The 13,061-nt window shown below is 39.6% G+C and overlaps 1 long non-coding RNA gene across 4 annotated transcripts in view; it reads right to left on the minus strand.

Annotated features, from left to right (window-relative positions):
• Positions 1-13,061, minus strand: part of LOC115344900 — a 35,755-nt gene that overhangs the window by 10,520 nt on the left and 12,174 nt on the right. For all 4 annotated transcript variants that reach the window (XR_003924676.1, XR_003924675.2, XR_003924674.1 and 1 more), the window contains one exon: positions 4,240-4,383. This is a non-coding gene — a long non-coding RNA (uncharacterized LOC115344900). The remainder of the gene's footprint in view (positions 1-4,239; positions 4,384-13,061) is intronic.

The raw sequence follows: 13,061 nt of genomic DNA on the forward strand, positions 1-13,061 counted from the left end.
AAATTCAATACACTGTAGGTAGAACATGAACTGGAAGTCCCTCACTGTGGGTTTGAGTTACCTGGATGGGTTCCAGAGAAAAATAATAGTACACATCAGGGTGCATATATACATCAGCCTACTGCATTTAACACATTTTGCATTGAATAATTAAAACCCTAACCCCTTGTAAATTATGTAGTAGCGGTTTTATACTGAAGGAATAAAAGAATGGGTGTACTTGTGCAATTTTACATACCGTTATAATCTTTGCTTTGCTAGTAGCTAAATTCTAGTGGCGGTAAGTCAAATACAAATAATAAGGAAAATTTGGTTAAGATTTCTTATTTTCTTTCAAAAGTGGCCCTTCTAAGTACAAAGTTGGTAGTAACTGGACTACTACTACTCGGTAGTAAACTGTAATTATTACGGCAAACTTTTCTAACCTTGGTGTCCCAAGCGTCCTCAGTACATCGCTCAGAGGGATTTGGGTGAAAATATAGAAAATTTGCGCACTTGTGGCCTGATGGTACCCTTTCTGGTGCAGATACGAAGGGCGAATCCAGGAGGCAGGGACTCTCCAGCCCTGCTCCAGTGGCAGGTCAGGCTCAGAGGGCTATAATGCCCATGGGCTCTGAACTGGGCTGGGTGGCAGTCCCCCACTAACCCTTTGGAAAGGTATTGCAACTCCTCAGGACAGGGCAAGGCACTACTAACCGTGCAGAAAGGACACACTTTGTCAGTGCCGACATTGGCCCGGCCAGTGCCAAAAGTAATTTTCCTTGTATATTTTTAGTACCTGTCATTTGGAGATGTTAAACCTTGGTAGCTTGTGTTCAGACATACAAAATCTCCCCTCCCATCTCTTTTACATCAGTGTAACTATATTGACTTTGTATATTATTTCTGAGTTATACAGGGAGAAGTGAGAAAAGAACCATTCCCCAGGAGTAAAATTCCAATTTAAGTGTAGGCTTGTGTATAGCCACTTATTCATATGAATTATATGAAAGTCATGGATACTCTGGGTGTAAATCCAGGTGGAACCGTGCCACTAATCTATGAATGTGCTGCACTTCTGAGAGAAGAAAAAACAAACCTAGAGATCTGACAGCCTTATAAAAGCATTCCCATTGTGGCATAATCTTTTAGAAAAAAAATGATTCATACCCCATCTTTTTGTAAATTGACCTGTAAGTTACTGGCAGCAAATCAATAGGATACAAATGAAAAATAATAATGCAATAACAATGCTGTGTATTATCTTGGACCCCAGATGAAAACTTGTAAAACGATCAATATGATAAAGATTCAGCGCTGTTACTCTTTTACAAAGAAATGACAAAATAACATACTGATTTCAAAAGGTGGCTGTAAAAAAACGCAAACCCATCTGCCACAAAATGAAAAGATAAACCCAAATATAAAACATTTCCTTGTTTGTTTGTCTGTTTCTTTTCCTCCAGACTTCCATTAATTTGAACTGGAATTAAAGGGAGCAATATTTTGTTGCCATTTGGAGAAAAAGCAAGCAAGCTAAAGAATCATCCATTTTAGCATTAGCCCAAGAAGCTCAATAGATGAAAACTGACTTGCATGAAGTAGTGTACTTATTTTGTTTAGTATTTCATTTTAACTGCTACCCCCACTTTTTTTTTTTTTTTTTTGAGCTGTTGAGCTTATTTGCGGCAGAGCATTTGTTAATTAAAACAAGCTTTTCTGTGTTAATTAGAACAAAGATGGTGCTTTGAAAGAGGCTTGTCCTCCATCCTTAAAAGCTTGTCTCATTTATAGAGGGGGCATGGTGAAGAAGGTAGAAAGCTCCAGGTGGAAAAAGGTCCACCCAGAGCTGCGTGAGGAGCTGTGTAGCTCTGCCTTCAGGACCAGAGAGTGCCCTGCCAGGGACCTGGACAAATTCCTACAAACTTTCTGTGAACTGAGGAATGAAACTTAGACAGTCAGAGGTAGTACCACAGCAAGGCTTCATTATTAAAAAAAAAATAAGACTGGCCATAAGCTTCACTGAATGAAATCTAAAATTAGTAAATTTGTTTTCTGTACATGTTTTCCACAATTGTGGTCCAGAATAGAAAATTAAGAGCAGGAAAAGGAAGCGGAAACTCCAGAGGAGAGAGAGAAGAGCAGCCGTGCAGGCTGGCTGCTGCTGGGGAAGCACAGAGATCGCCATCACCGGCACATCCACAGCAGCATCGAGACATGGCTGTGAGTCCCAGCGTCGCGGGCACCGAGGGGAAAAAACACCGGACGACGATGGGCACGCAGCACAGGGAGAGACGGTCGTGTTTAGGAGGATTGCCTGAATCTCTGAATTAAACCATTCACTCGTTCTGTGATACACATTTATACACACAGGAGTAAAGGACATTCTGTTTGAAAGCTTCTAGAACAGAAAATTTGCAGTGCAAACGGAATGACTGCATCCGTAGTTCAAAACAAACGTGCCCACATGCTGCTATTTTACACGCATCATGTGTGACACCACACTGAAGCCTAAGAGGAAATAATTTTTAATGCCAGCTTCACGGCTGGTACGTGCACAAGCCAACAGAGTCAATACTAAGGCCAAGAACTGCAGGGTGACTGAGTAAGCATTAATCACTAATGTCATTTATTTATCCCCGTAGGTTTGCAAGGCGCTTTTCGGACAAGCAGAAAAGTAAAGACTTCACGTTGGCAATTTTAAAATTAAAATGAGTCGTACAAGTCAGACAATAAAGGGAGAGGGAATGAAGACAGAATTGAAAGAGAAGTGGTGAACCTACGTGAGGGCACCCTTTACGTGAAACAGTCTCGCCATTCCAGCTTGTTTTCTTGGAAGTACAAGGTAAACAGTTGTCTCACACATTAGTCTTAGTACCTACCCACAGCCCCCTTATTGTACAGGATTTTTATAAATAAAAGCATGGAAAGATTGTGGCAATTTGTGCATTCCCAGAACTATGTAAAATAACCTCCACAATCAATGCAACATGGCCCATAGCAGTTACCCTTCGATCTCACTTATATTTTCATTTTGGATTACTAAGTGCAGAGTGAAAATAAAATGCCTTTCTTGAAAGGCAGCCAAAAGCTACAGTTTTCAAATTTCAGTTCATGTTCAGAGCTTTATCACAATTTCATATGAATAAGTTCTTAGCTTAGAAATTTCCACAATTGCTTAAAGGTGCATTTAAAGTCATTTATCTCCATATGGGTGCCTTGCTGAAGGAATTTTAAGAGTTATTTCAATATTAGTCCACAGTTCATGGTTACGAGTACAGATCAGAGATCCTCACGCAGCTGCAGCCCCAAGACAGGCCACCGCCTATGGGGTGACAGGTGACAGTCCCCTGTTTCTCCTATTATAATCATGTGCATTTAATTTACTGTGACCTTGAAATAAAGGATCAAAATCTCACTGGCTGTGAAGACTTTTAGTTCCTGCGGCATATCAGCCAAAGGGATGTTGGAAATTACTGCTAGAAGACTGTACCTGTCAGGGTATGGCAGGATTCTCCCATCTTAATTCTGTTTTTTTAGAAAATTGTGTTTGTGTGGATTTTTTTTAGTTCTTTTTTATAGTGTCTGTGTCTCCCCTTTTAAAAGGCATTTGTTGCAAATCAGAACCAGCTCAAAATTGAAAAAAATCTCGCTTTGGGGATGTTTAAAAAAAAAAAAAAAAACCAACAAAATTCTTCATGGGAGTAAGGCGAAGTATTTCAGACAGCTGCAGTTACCACCTGTTTGCAACATTTAAGGAAAGAAACGCACAGGCAGTTTTTCCAGATGTGCCAAAGTGATTTTTGCATTTATTCAGTCCTTCTGTTCTCTCTCAGTATGCTGTCATTGTAAAATCTGAAGGGGTAAGTATGAGGAGAAGGAAATACCTCATTCTGAGATTACCTTTGCCTGCTACTCTGTGCAGACAGAAAAAACAAACCCGCACCACCGTCAGGAACACACTTTGACATCGAAGAGGAGTAGCAGTAGGTTGTTCCCATATGCTGCTGGACACCAAGGCATTTAATAAAAGTAACCAGACGTCCATTTTGCCAACACTTACGTCTGCCAAAGACTGTGCCTACCCCTACTCTTTCTCACTGCCCTTTTGCTGCAGATAAATCTGCCCACAGTTCCTTTGGATGGAGATTTTGTTTGTTCGGGGGGGGGCAGGGAGCGGCTGAATACGCTTTAATCTGTTTTAGGCGAAAGTCCATCGCTGTAGCTTTGCCTGACAAAGGAAGGAAATTAATGTCTTACCCAAACAGAAAGTTCAGGCTTGTGCACCGACGACTGCTGCAAGTGTGGAAAAGGAACAAGAATCGGTGTCTGTTTCCCCTTCTACTTGTGTAAATCCCTCCTGGCAGCGAGACAGATCCACAATTGCTCGTTCTTGCCTGTGGACTTGAAAGAAAAAGGTCAGGTTGCAGGCTAGATAAGGGAAAATCTTCCAGTAGAAGTGACACAGTTTCAATTTTAAGAAGCCAGGAAAATATGTCATATAAATATTCTTTTCTACAGTCAGGGCTAGTTATTACCTTGCTATGCTAAATCAGAGCTATATATATACATTCAAAGACCAGGAAACCAACTCTCTTCATCTACCGTAAAACTAAAGAGTGTTCTATTCTCTGTTTCCAAGTCAGCTGCTAAATCACAGAAAGTATTTCTTATTTCTTGTTTTATTTTTTTTTTACTGTTTTTTTAGCTGCTGTACTCTTTTCTGTATGACTCACATTCCGTAAGAGCAGCCTAAGCTCAATGAAAGAGGCAGTGTCAAACACTACACTGCCCTAACTGAGAAGAAACACAATTAGTTTTGAAATCTTTCATAGGATGCATAATTACCAACACCTAATTTCTACAGCTGAGGTATCCCTGACTATTTCAACAATCTGGCATAATGCTTTAAGTCAAGTGGAACAGTGTCTTAATTTTGATTTTTTCTGCTCAGGTGTTAGTATTAAAAGCCTCCTTAGTCATAATGTGAAGCAAAAGAGTGATAAATCAAAGAAAACACCAAAACCCAAGGAAAGCCGGTGGGGGGCGGGTGGTAAACATGTCAAAGCCAACTTGGAGTGGAAGATTTGGAAGTAGTCCTTAGCCCTCTCAATTTTTGGAGAGGTCTCAAGAATATAAGGGTAAAAATATCACATATGTAAACAAAAAAATGTTGTCTGCTCTCGTTAAGCAGTACAGAAGGAAAGATTTCCTTGCCTCACAGCGTGCCTTCCTTCTATCTTTGGTTAACTACTGATAAAGTTTGGAGATCTGGAAAGACCACATGGTGATCCGCTAGGCCAAATCACTTTAAAAGTAGAACCCAGACTACTATCTATCCTAAAAATAAATGCAATGGTTTTATGTAATTTTTCATTCATCTTTTCTGTAGGAAAAATGGGAATATTTTAACTGGATTTTCAGACCTCTACGCTTAGAAATAAGCATTTATATCTTGCATGTAGAACAAACTTAATTAACCTATTTCAGACATTATAGATGTAGAAAAGATTGCAACAGCCACAGGTTATTTAGCACTGAAATTCAGTAATGACAGTGTTAAGCTGCAGATCAGAGATATTTTCATTATTATGAGTCACGCAGCACTTTGAAAGTATTTTCCAAAGGTAGGAGAAGATTCTGCATTGCAAGAATCATTCATTGAATTTTGCATGCATCAGTAACACACTGGTCATTATGAATTAGATGTCTCGTCGCAGAATATGTGATGGCTCTCCTGTGGAGAGCTGAGAACTTTAAGCCGAGCCACAAAGCAGTCAAGTTCACATGCGATATCGTTAGCCTCAAAATTCTGAGATTGTTGAGAAAAACGTTCATTTTTACATTAAGGCAACGGAAATGGGACGGTCAAGGGAAGACGTTTTCTGAAAACATTTTACATTTTGTCCTCAAACATACTTAAGCACCACTACCATGGCCTAGTGCTGGATAGATGAAACAAAAGTGCTATATAAAAGTTACAGTCTGAAATGAAGACCCAGAAAAAGAGCTAAAGGCTGTGCTTCCTTTCATTTAATTTATTTCCAGAGTTATTCAGAACAAAGACACTTAATCCCTAATGTAAACCTGCAGGCAACATTATTTATCTTTAAGAAGACTTGAAGGCTAATGTAATACAAACTGAGAATTTTGTCTTTTCGTCATGTGGGGTGAGAAGAAGAGCTGGATTAAATTGCTTTCTGAAGATATCAATGGACAGTTTAAAGAGGTGGTAGAGCTGCAATTCCTTTGAATGATTCAAGCATCGCATTTGTTCTCGTTAATAAAAGAACGCTTAAAGTATACAATGAAAAATGACAGAAATATGTCACACAGTATTGGGTCTATGATATTTTGAATATGTTTGTTCCTTGCACCTAAAGTAGGTATCTCATTAGAGTAGACACGTATGAAGCAATAGCTAAAAGAAGCAGGCATATATGTGCAATAGTAGGGGACTTTGCTGTTTAAGGGTAATTTTATCCCACAAATAAATGTTCATGATCATAATAAAAAAGACTCTGCATACCTTCATAGTTATCACATTACACATTTTCCATCCTTCTTAGTAAAAAATAAATTATTAATAAGAATGAAACTGTCCTCTAAAACATTTGATCACTGCTTTCAGGAAAATGGATCAAGGGCTGATTCTCATTATTTTGTCAAACTTAGAAAAATACATTTTAATGAGATTATTTTAAGCTTTAGACCTCCTGTCCTTCTTCTAGCTGGCTTCTTCCATTCCTTCTCATGATATTTCTGTGCTGAGGTCAGAGATGCCCTAGCAACATTAAAATATATTACGTACATAGGCCTGAAACATATGCGGTCTGTACTTAGAATAAGCTTAAGTTTTAAACCTGCAGGAATGCATGATCAAAGTAGCTGTAACAGCTTTTTCAATAATCTTTCCAGAGGAAAAATAAATGAAAAACACCAATTGGGAAGAATTCCAGCTTCAAACAATTTGCTTCTAATCGAAGAGCTAGACATTGTTTGACTGGTGCTGGCACCTTGCCCTCTCCAGGGTAAGCCCTGGCAATTTCTAAAATAATGAATCCACTATCATCTCACAAGACTTCATCAAACAGCCTAAAGAAACACAGGTCCAGCTGATAGCTAAATGGGACGGAATCGTGCCCTTACCATTAGCACAAAGAGGTAAATAACCCACGAGGACAAGAAAACATTGACTTGTTGAACACAATTCTTGGTCATGTCATTTCACTTCAAAGCAGTTTCCTCTGCCTATCCCGTGATGCTGTAACACCGACTCATGGATCCAAAGCCCCAGAAAAACACGTCCCAACCCCAACAGCACCGACACTATGCTACTCCACCTGGCCTTGCTGCCGACGGCTCCACTGGGATACGTGCACCCCGGACGGCATCTAGCTCCTCTCCAGCTCCTTCTAAGGCTGGAAGTTAGTTTGGCTTTCGATATTCCTAAAACGCAGTCTTTCATAAACGTAAAGAGAGGAGAAGTTCGATTTTAGGCTCGCGCCCTCCACTTGCAGTTCTTGCTGTGCCCAGGTCTTGATATAAATGATCTTTCCCTCTGCTCATTATGAAGCTTCCTGCCAGGATCATTTTCCATGCCATCCACCTCTTAATTTTTCCCTTTGCTGGCTCCAGCTTCTCTACTGTATTAGACAGAAGTTATTTGTCCTCACTTTCAAGGTTCATTATAATTTACTCCCTACTTATTACCTCTCATTTACTCTCCGGAGATGGATTTTCTCCTCTGGCTAGCGCGCAGTGCCTGTTTCAAGCACCCATGTGCTACGCTGTTACGTGCGGCTGACCATTTATTTCCTGTGCTTTGGTTCCCCTCTGTGTCTTTGGCAGAGGGGAATGGACAGATGGTAATGGGAACCAGTGCTGAGGCAGTAAACCCCTTGGAGTGGACACAATCTTTTGTCACAGGCCTGAGAAGTGATTTGCAAAAAGTACCCACAGTCCTTCCAAGCTAATGCTGTACAAATAACTAACAGGGAAATAAAGGAGAATAATGGACATGCAATATGTACATATTTTCTTAATAGCATTACTCTACATAAAATGTTACCCCGCTGACATAATGCACTGATAAATGAGAGAAGCAGGGCTAAAAATGGAAGTAGGGCAAGTTGCAAAACGTGTCTCTATCCAAAAGGGGGACTGCGCTGTGAAAGCACCTAACGTCCACAGTATATTAAGCTATTAGTCTATTTAAGGCAATCGTGGGCTGACTCACAGTTTCTTCAGCTGACAGGAGGCCTTCTATTCATTTCAATGTGGTTCGGAAGAGGCCACAAGGACTTCTGCATTCATTCACTTTGAGGAGTTTTGAAAATGACATATTGTAAAGTAAAAGACAAACCAAGATGTTTTCTCCAAATGTTTGGCAGCCGTCAGTTTTATAGCAGTATGAGAGCAGAGCTCAAATTAACACACTTGATATAGTGTATCAAGCTGAGGCTTTCCGAGCTACTAATACAAAAGATGAATTCTCAAACACTAGACACAGGTGACAAGATAAGAAGCCCAGCACATCATGTATAAGATATAAATGGATCCATCTGTCAGCAGTTACTTTATAAGTGAATTGCTCTCAATTATGTTAGAAACAGCATTTAATGAAATATGATTTTAAAGTACTACATAGAGGAAGAAAATGTGCAAAGTAAATTCCCGATATAATGAAAATTGAAAAGAGTGATAGATTCTGCTATTATAATTGGCAAACAGAATGGACAGTTTTGATAGAGGTGACAGTAGAACAGCTTTTGGGGTATCATTTGGCTGGGATAGCAATCTTCTAATCATATGTCCAGCCTGTCTTCAGAGGTAATTTTCAAGGTACACGTTCAGATGAGAAATAGCGGTTTTATATGACAATTTCACTGATGGCTGCAAAGAAATGTTCATTACATTGCCTTCTTGCCACATGAGAAGGGACCGGTCATGTATCAAATGGTGGAACAGGTGTCAATGAAAAACTGGAGTTTAGGTGCTCTGAATTTAAATCCTTCACACAGTCCACATTCAGTCCTTTCTCTTATGACAGGAAGTCAATGAACCCATATTAAGTGGTAGGCAAACATTCTTCCCCCCAATTTCTTCTGGGTTTTGGATTTTTGGTTGTTTGGTGGGTCTTTTTCCTTCCGTATTTATCTCAGTCACTGAGAGAGAACAGTTGGGAGAACGAGCCCCAGGTTAGAAGGGAAGCGGTAGATACGCCTGGCTGTGAGAGCTGTACAGATCTCAGACAAGCAACGGCCACAGTATTGATGAGGAAAACCTAACATGGCTTTGAGAATCAACAAACAATCTGAGATTGGAACTATTTAGATCACAGGTGTATCTATACGGTATGATCTCATTATAGGTTGGAATTAAGGTTGCTTAGATGCCTCATCTGTGACATTCCACATTATAACAGACATATTTGTAGAAACGTTTTAACTTACATTATTTAAGAACTTCCTAGGATTATGTTTGGAGAATAATTACAATGCTTACACAATGTATTCTACCCTGAATTAATGATACTATCCTCTCCAAGTTAGTTTCATCCTCCTATAGTTTTTGTCTTGGTATGAGAGAGACATGGGTTGCACAGGTAGCCCCACACCTGCTGAATACAGATCCGAGGGAGCGTGGCATATTTTTGCAGGCTATCTCTTAAAGCTCTTCCCATAGCCTGGCTGGTGGAGGCACACCACATTTTTTCAGAAAAGCAGGCACCAGTCTTCTAGCCTTAGAGACAGGATTTAATAATGCTGAATTTAAAGTTATTAGAAATACCATTGCTTTCACAAGTACACAAATACTGAATTAATTACTACATCTATCTGAGATCAGCTGAATTATGAGTAGTATTTCATTGACTGATTTATGTTGGAAATTCACATTTACAAATTATATTCACCAATAAACTAGGCTTAGGTATGACATAGAAGTTATTGCTGTTACTCGTGAAATGTTTTCTACTTTGCTTTTTGTTCTTGGGAATGCTGTACACCAAACGATATATTTCCCATATGAAATAGCTTTCCTGAAACATCTGCTGCCAGAAAGTTTGTCTGGAACTTGCAATGATGGATGAATTTTTGACAGGTCATTGCAATTCAGATCAGATGCAGACAGATTTAGTACCTAGAGTCTCCCAGTTTATTAAAATCACCATTGATTTATTTAAGCACCCCCCTCTCTTTTCACCACCATTCAGAAATTAATCACTTGGGTATGGTGTTCAGGGCTCATCCAGCTGCTCATAATATGAAATACATCAGTTTATCCTAACTTTATCTATCTCAGCACTTCTGAAGAACCTATCACCACAGTATCTAGTCACCACCAAAACCAACATGTACAATTAGTGTAAACCTTTCATGAAAGTTGAAAGAAGTGCTAGAATTCGTATTAGTTACATGGTTTAAACTCTTCAGGTTTACTAAAGCAAATTAAGTGTCACCACTATCCATCACACCTATGAAAAAGATGTTTATCTTTTTCTTAGACAGTAGCTGGAAGGATTGAAAGGCACTATTGGTTTGGTTCCTGTCAGTACACTTTTTTCCTTTTTGTAGCATATAACAAATTCATTCCTGAATAGGCATGTGCCAGCGAGATATATATTATATGCACACACACAGAGACCATATTAGAAAGATTTTTCTAGATCATCACTGAATTTGTGTAACCGATATGATTACAGTAGCAACAGCAAAATGGAAGAAGGAATCCATCCAGTCATGAGCAATACAGGACAATTTCATGAGCCACGTTAATGCTTCTCAGTTAGATGAAGTGAGATGGTTTGTACTTGCTTTGGATTTCTAGACCACCACACTGAATTGTTGTGTTTGGGGTCTTTTTTCCCTACATTGGCCTAGAGGAGATGTTCAAACTTCATTAATAATTTTCTTCTTTAAAAAAATTCCTGTCTACCTTCTAGCACTACGGTTCATTAGAATTTAGTTCTGCTAAAGTTGAGGAAAATGACATTTTCTGTTCTCTCCTTGTCCACAAATCCAGTCATTTTATCACAGAAACACCCAGGTCAGGCGAGATTTACCCTTGCTACTCTTCCCGGTCACCACCTCCTTCGTGTGCCTAGAAGCGTGTTCCCAGGTGACTCACTGCATGATTTTTGCAGGGACTGAAGTCAGGCTGACTGGGCTGTAGTTTCCTGGATTTTGGCTTTCTTAGATGATGGGTGGCCTTTTCTGAAGATGATGGACAGTTTGTTGGCCATCTGGCCTTTTGCTGCTTGTTTTACAGCTATAGTAGCTGATCTACCCGGTCTTTCTTTCAAAGAACCTACATGTCCTTCACATCAATTCCAGCCAAACTGGAATGAGTGCTAGCTATTTTGTTTGAGGACCAAGATACCACACCTCAGTCTTCTCAGAAGATACAGCACACGAAGAGGGGACTCACGGGGCCCCGGGTCTGTATTATGTAGAGATATGGTTCAGACTGTGCCAGCTTTAGACAAAGAAAAGTTGCATTAATCTCCTTAGATTCTAGACAGAAAGGACAGATCACACCCAGATATCAGATTTTATTAAACTCATATTGATTTGAATAATGTTTTTGGCATACAGCGCTTCCACCAGTTCATGGTGAAGTAAGCAAAGAATCGCTGTAGTGTAGTTCTGGCTGTTTCCAGACAGATTACCTTCAAACCTTTTGGAAAGTTAGACGTTAATTTTCTTTGCAACTCACATCTGTTCTGATAAAGGATTAGTTTTGCATGGATACTAGCCATATGACCTTCAGCTATTTTACTTATACCTTTCCCAGACTAAACAGAGCTGGGCAAGTGTGGGACATGCTTGGAAAAGAGCCACAGAAAGTTGAGGATGCTGAGGTAAAATGAGCATGGCAAATTCAGACAGTTAAAGCGTTTCTATTTGATTTAACCCAGAACTGGCATTACAATTTTTCCAGAATAGCCACTGAAGCGACTCAAAGAGAAGAATGGTGGAAGGTAACAGATGATATCCTCCCTTGAATGTAAGTTAAAAATACACAAATGCCAGTGCCTGGTCAGAGATCCCAATAGTCTCCCTCCAGTAGCAGGCACAAGCAGATGTCAAAGGACAGGTAAGAGCAGAGCAAGCGCCTGGTACTCCCCTGAGTACTATTCCACCTGCCAATTACTTGCAGCTCAAAGGGATTTTCTCAGCCAGATGTAATTTTGCGCATTTACTGTCAAAGGTAAGTACTGTTTGGCTCATCTGGACATAAGTGCCTGCTCCAATTTGTTTGTCATTTCAAGTCTATTTTGGATGCTGGTCTTGCCCTAAACCATTGAATGTTTCTTTTATTATTCCGTATGCCAGTAACTGTACTTCAAGGAAAAACCTAAAGGCATGTCTACTTTTGTACAGATACCATAATCTCTTGCTGAAAACAACAATAAGGCTAGTTTTAACAATGACTTTTGAACTGGTTTAGCTGTTTTGCTGACGGGAATGACCGCTGCATGTACATTCTTCTTATACTTGCAACAATAAATTATAAAAACGTTAATGCCTGGAGTTTATACCACACTCTTACAAGAATAGCTATTCCTGCGTTAAAAAAAAAAGCATCTATTAAGAGATTTAGGGTGAGTTTGTGCTTCAATCACAATAACTTAACCAGGTTTTTAGTGCACATACCTCGTACGCTGTTTCTTCAGTCGACTATGAAGAATGCCCACCTTACAGATAGAAGTGGGCTTAGGCGTTCCTCTTCAAATTTACAGGAATATGTCACCTTTTTTTCTCTACCAGTAGTGACGAAATCTGTGGGTGGTTTATACATCTCTCACACAGACAAAGAAGATCCATATTGTTCTTCCTACCTAGGGAGCCGTTACTTGTTTTATGTGATGCCTTTCTTGTTCTATCCATGTTCCTCGTGATGACCAATGCTGTCTCATTAAATGTATTTAACTGGCTGAGATTACTCCATCTAACCATCCATAGGCCTTCATTGGCTAATTATTACTCTCATAGGTGTTCATCTGTACCTACATTTTCACGCTTTCTTAGCTCCTTTCCAATCTACTCAACATTAAGCCCACAGGTTCAGTATTCGGT

This window comes from Aquila chrysaetos, chromosome 1, assembly GCF_900496995.4.
Source record: "Aquila chrysaetos chrysaetos chromosome 1, bAquChr1.4, whole genome shotgun sequence".
Taxonomy (NCBI): Eukaryota; Metazoa; Chordata; class Aves; order Accipitriformes; family Accipitridae; genus Aquila; species Aquila chrysaetos.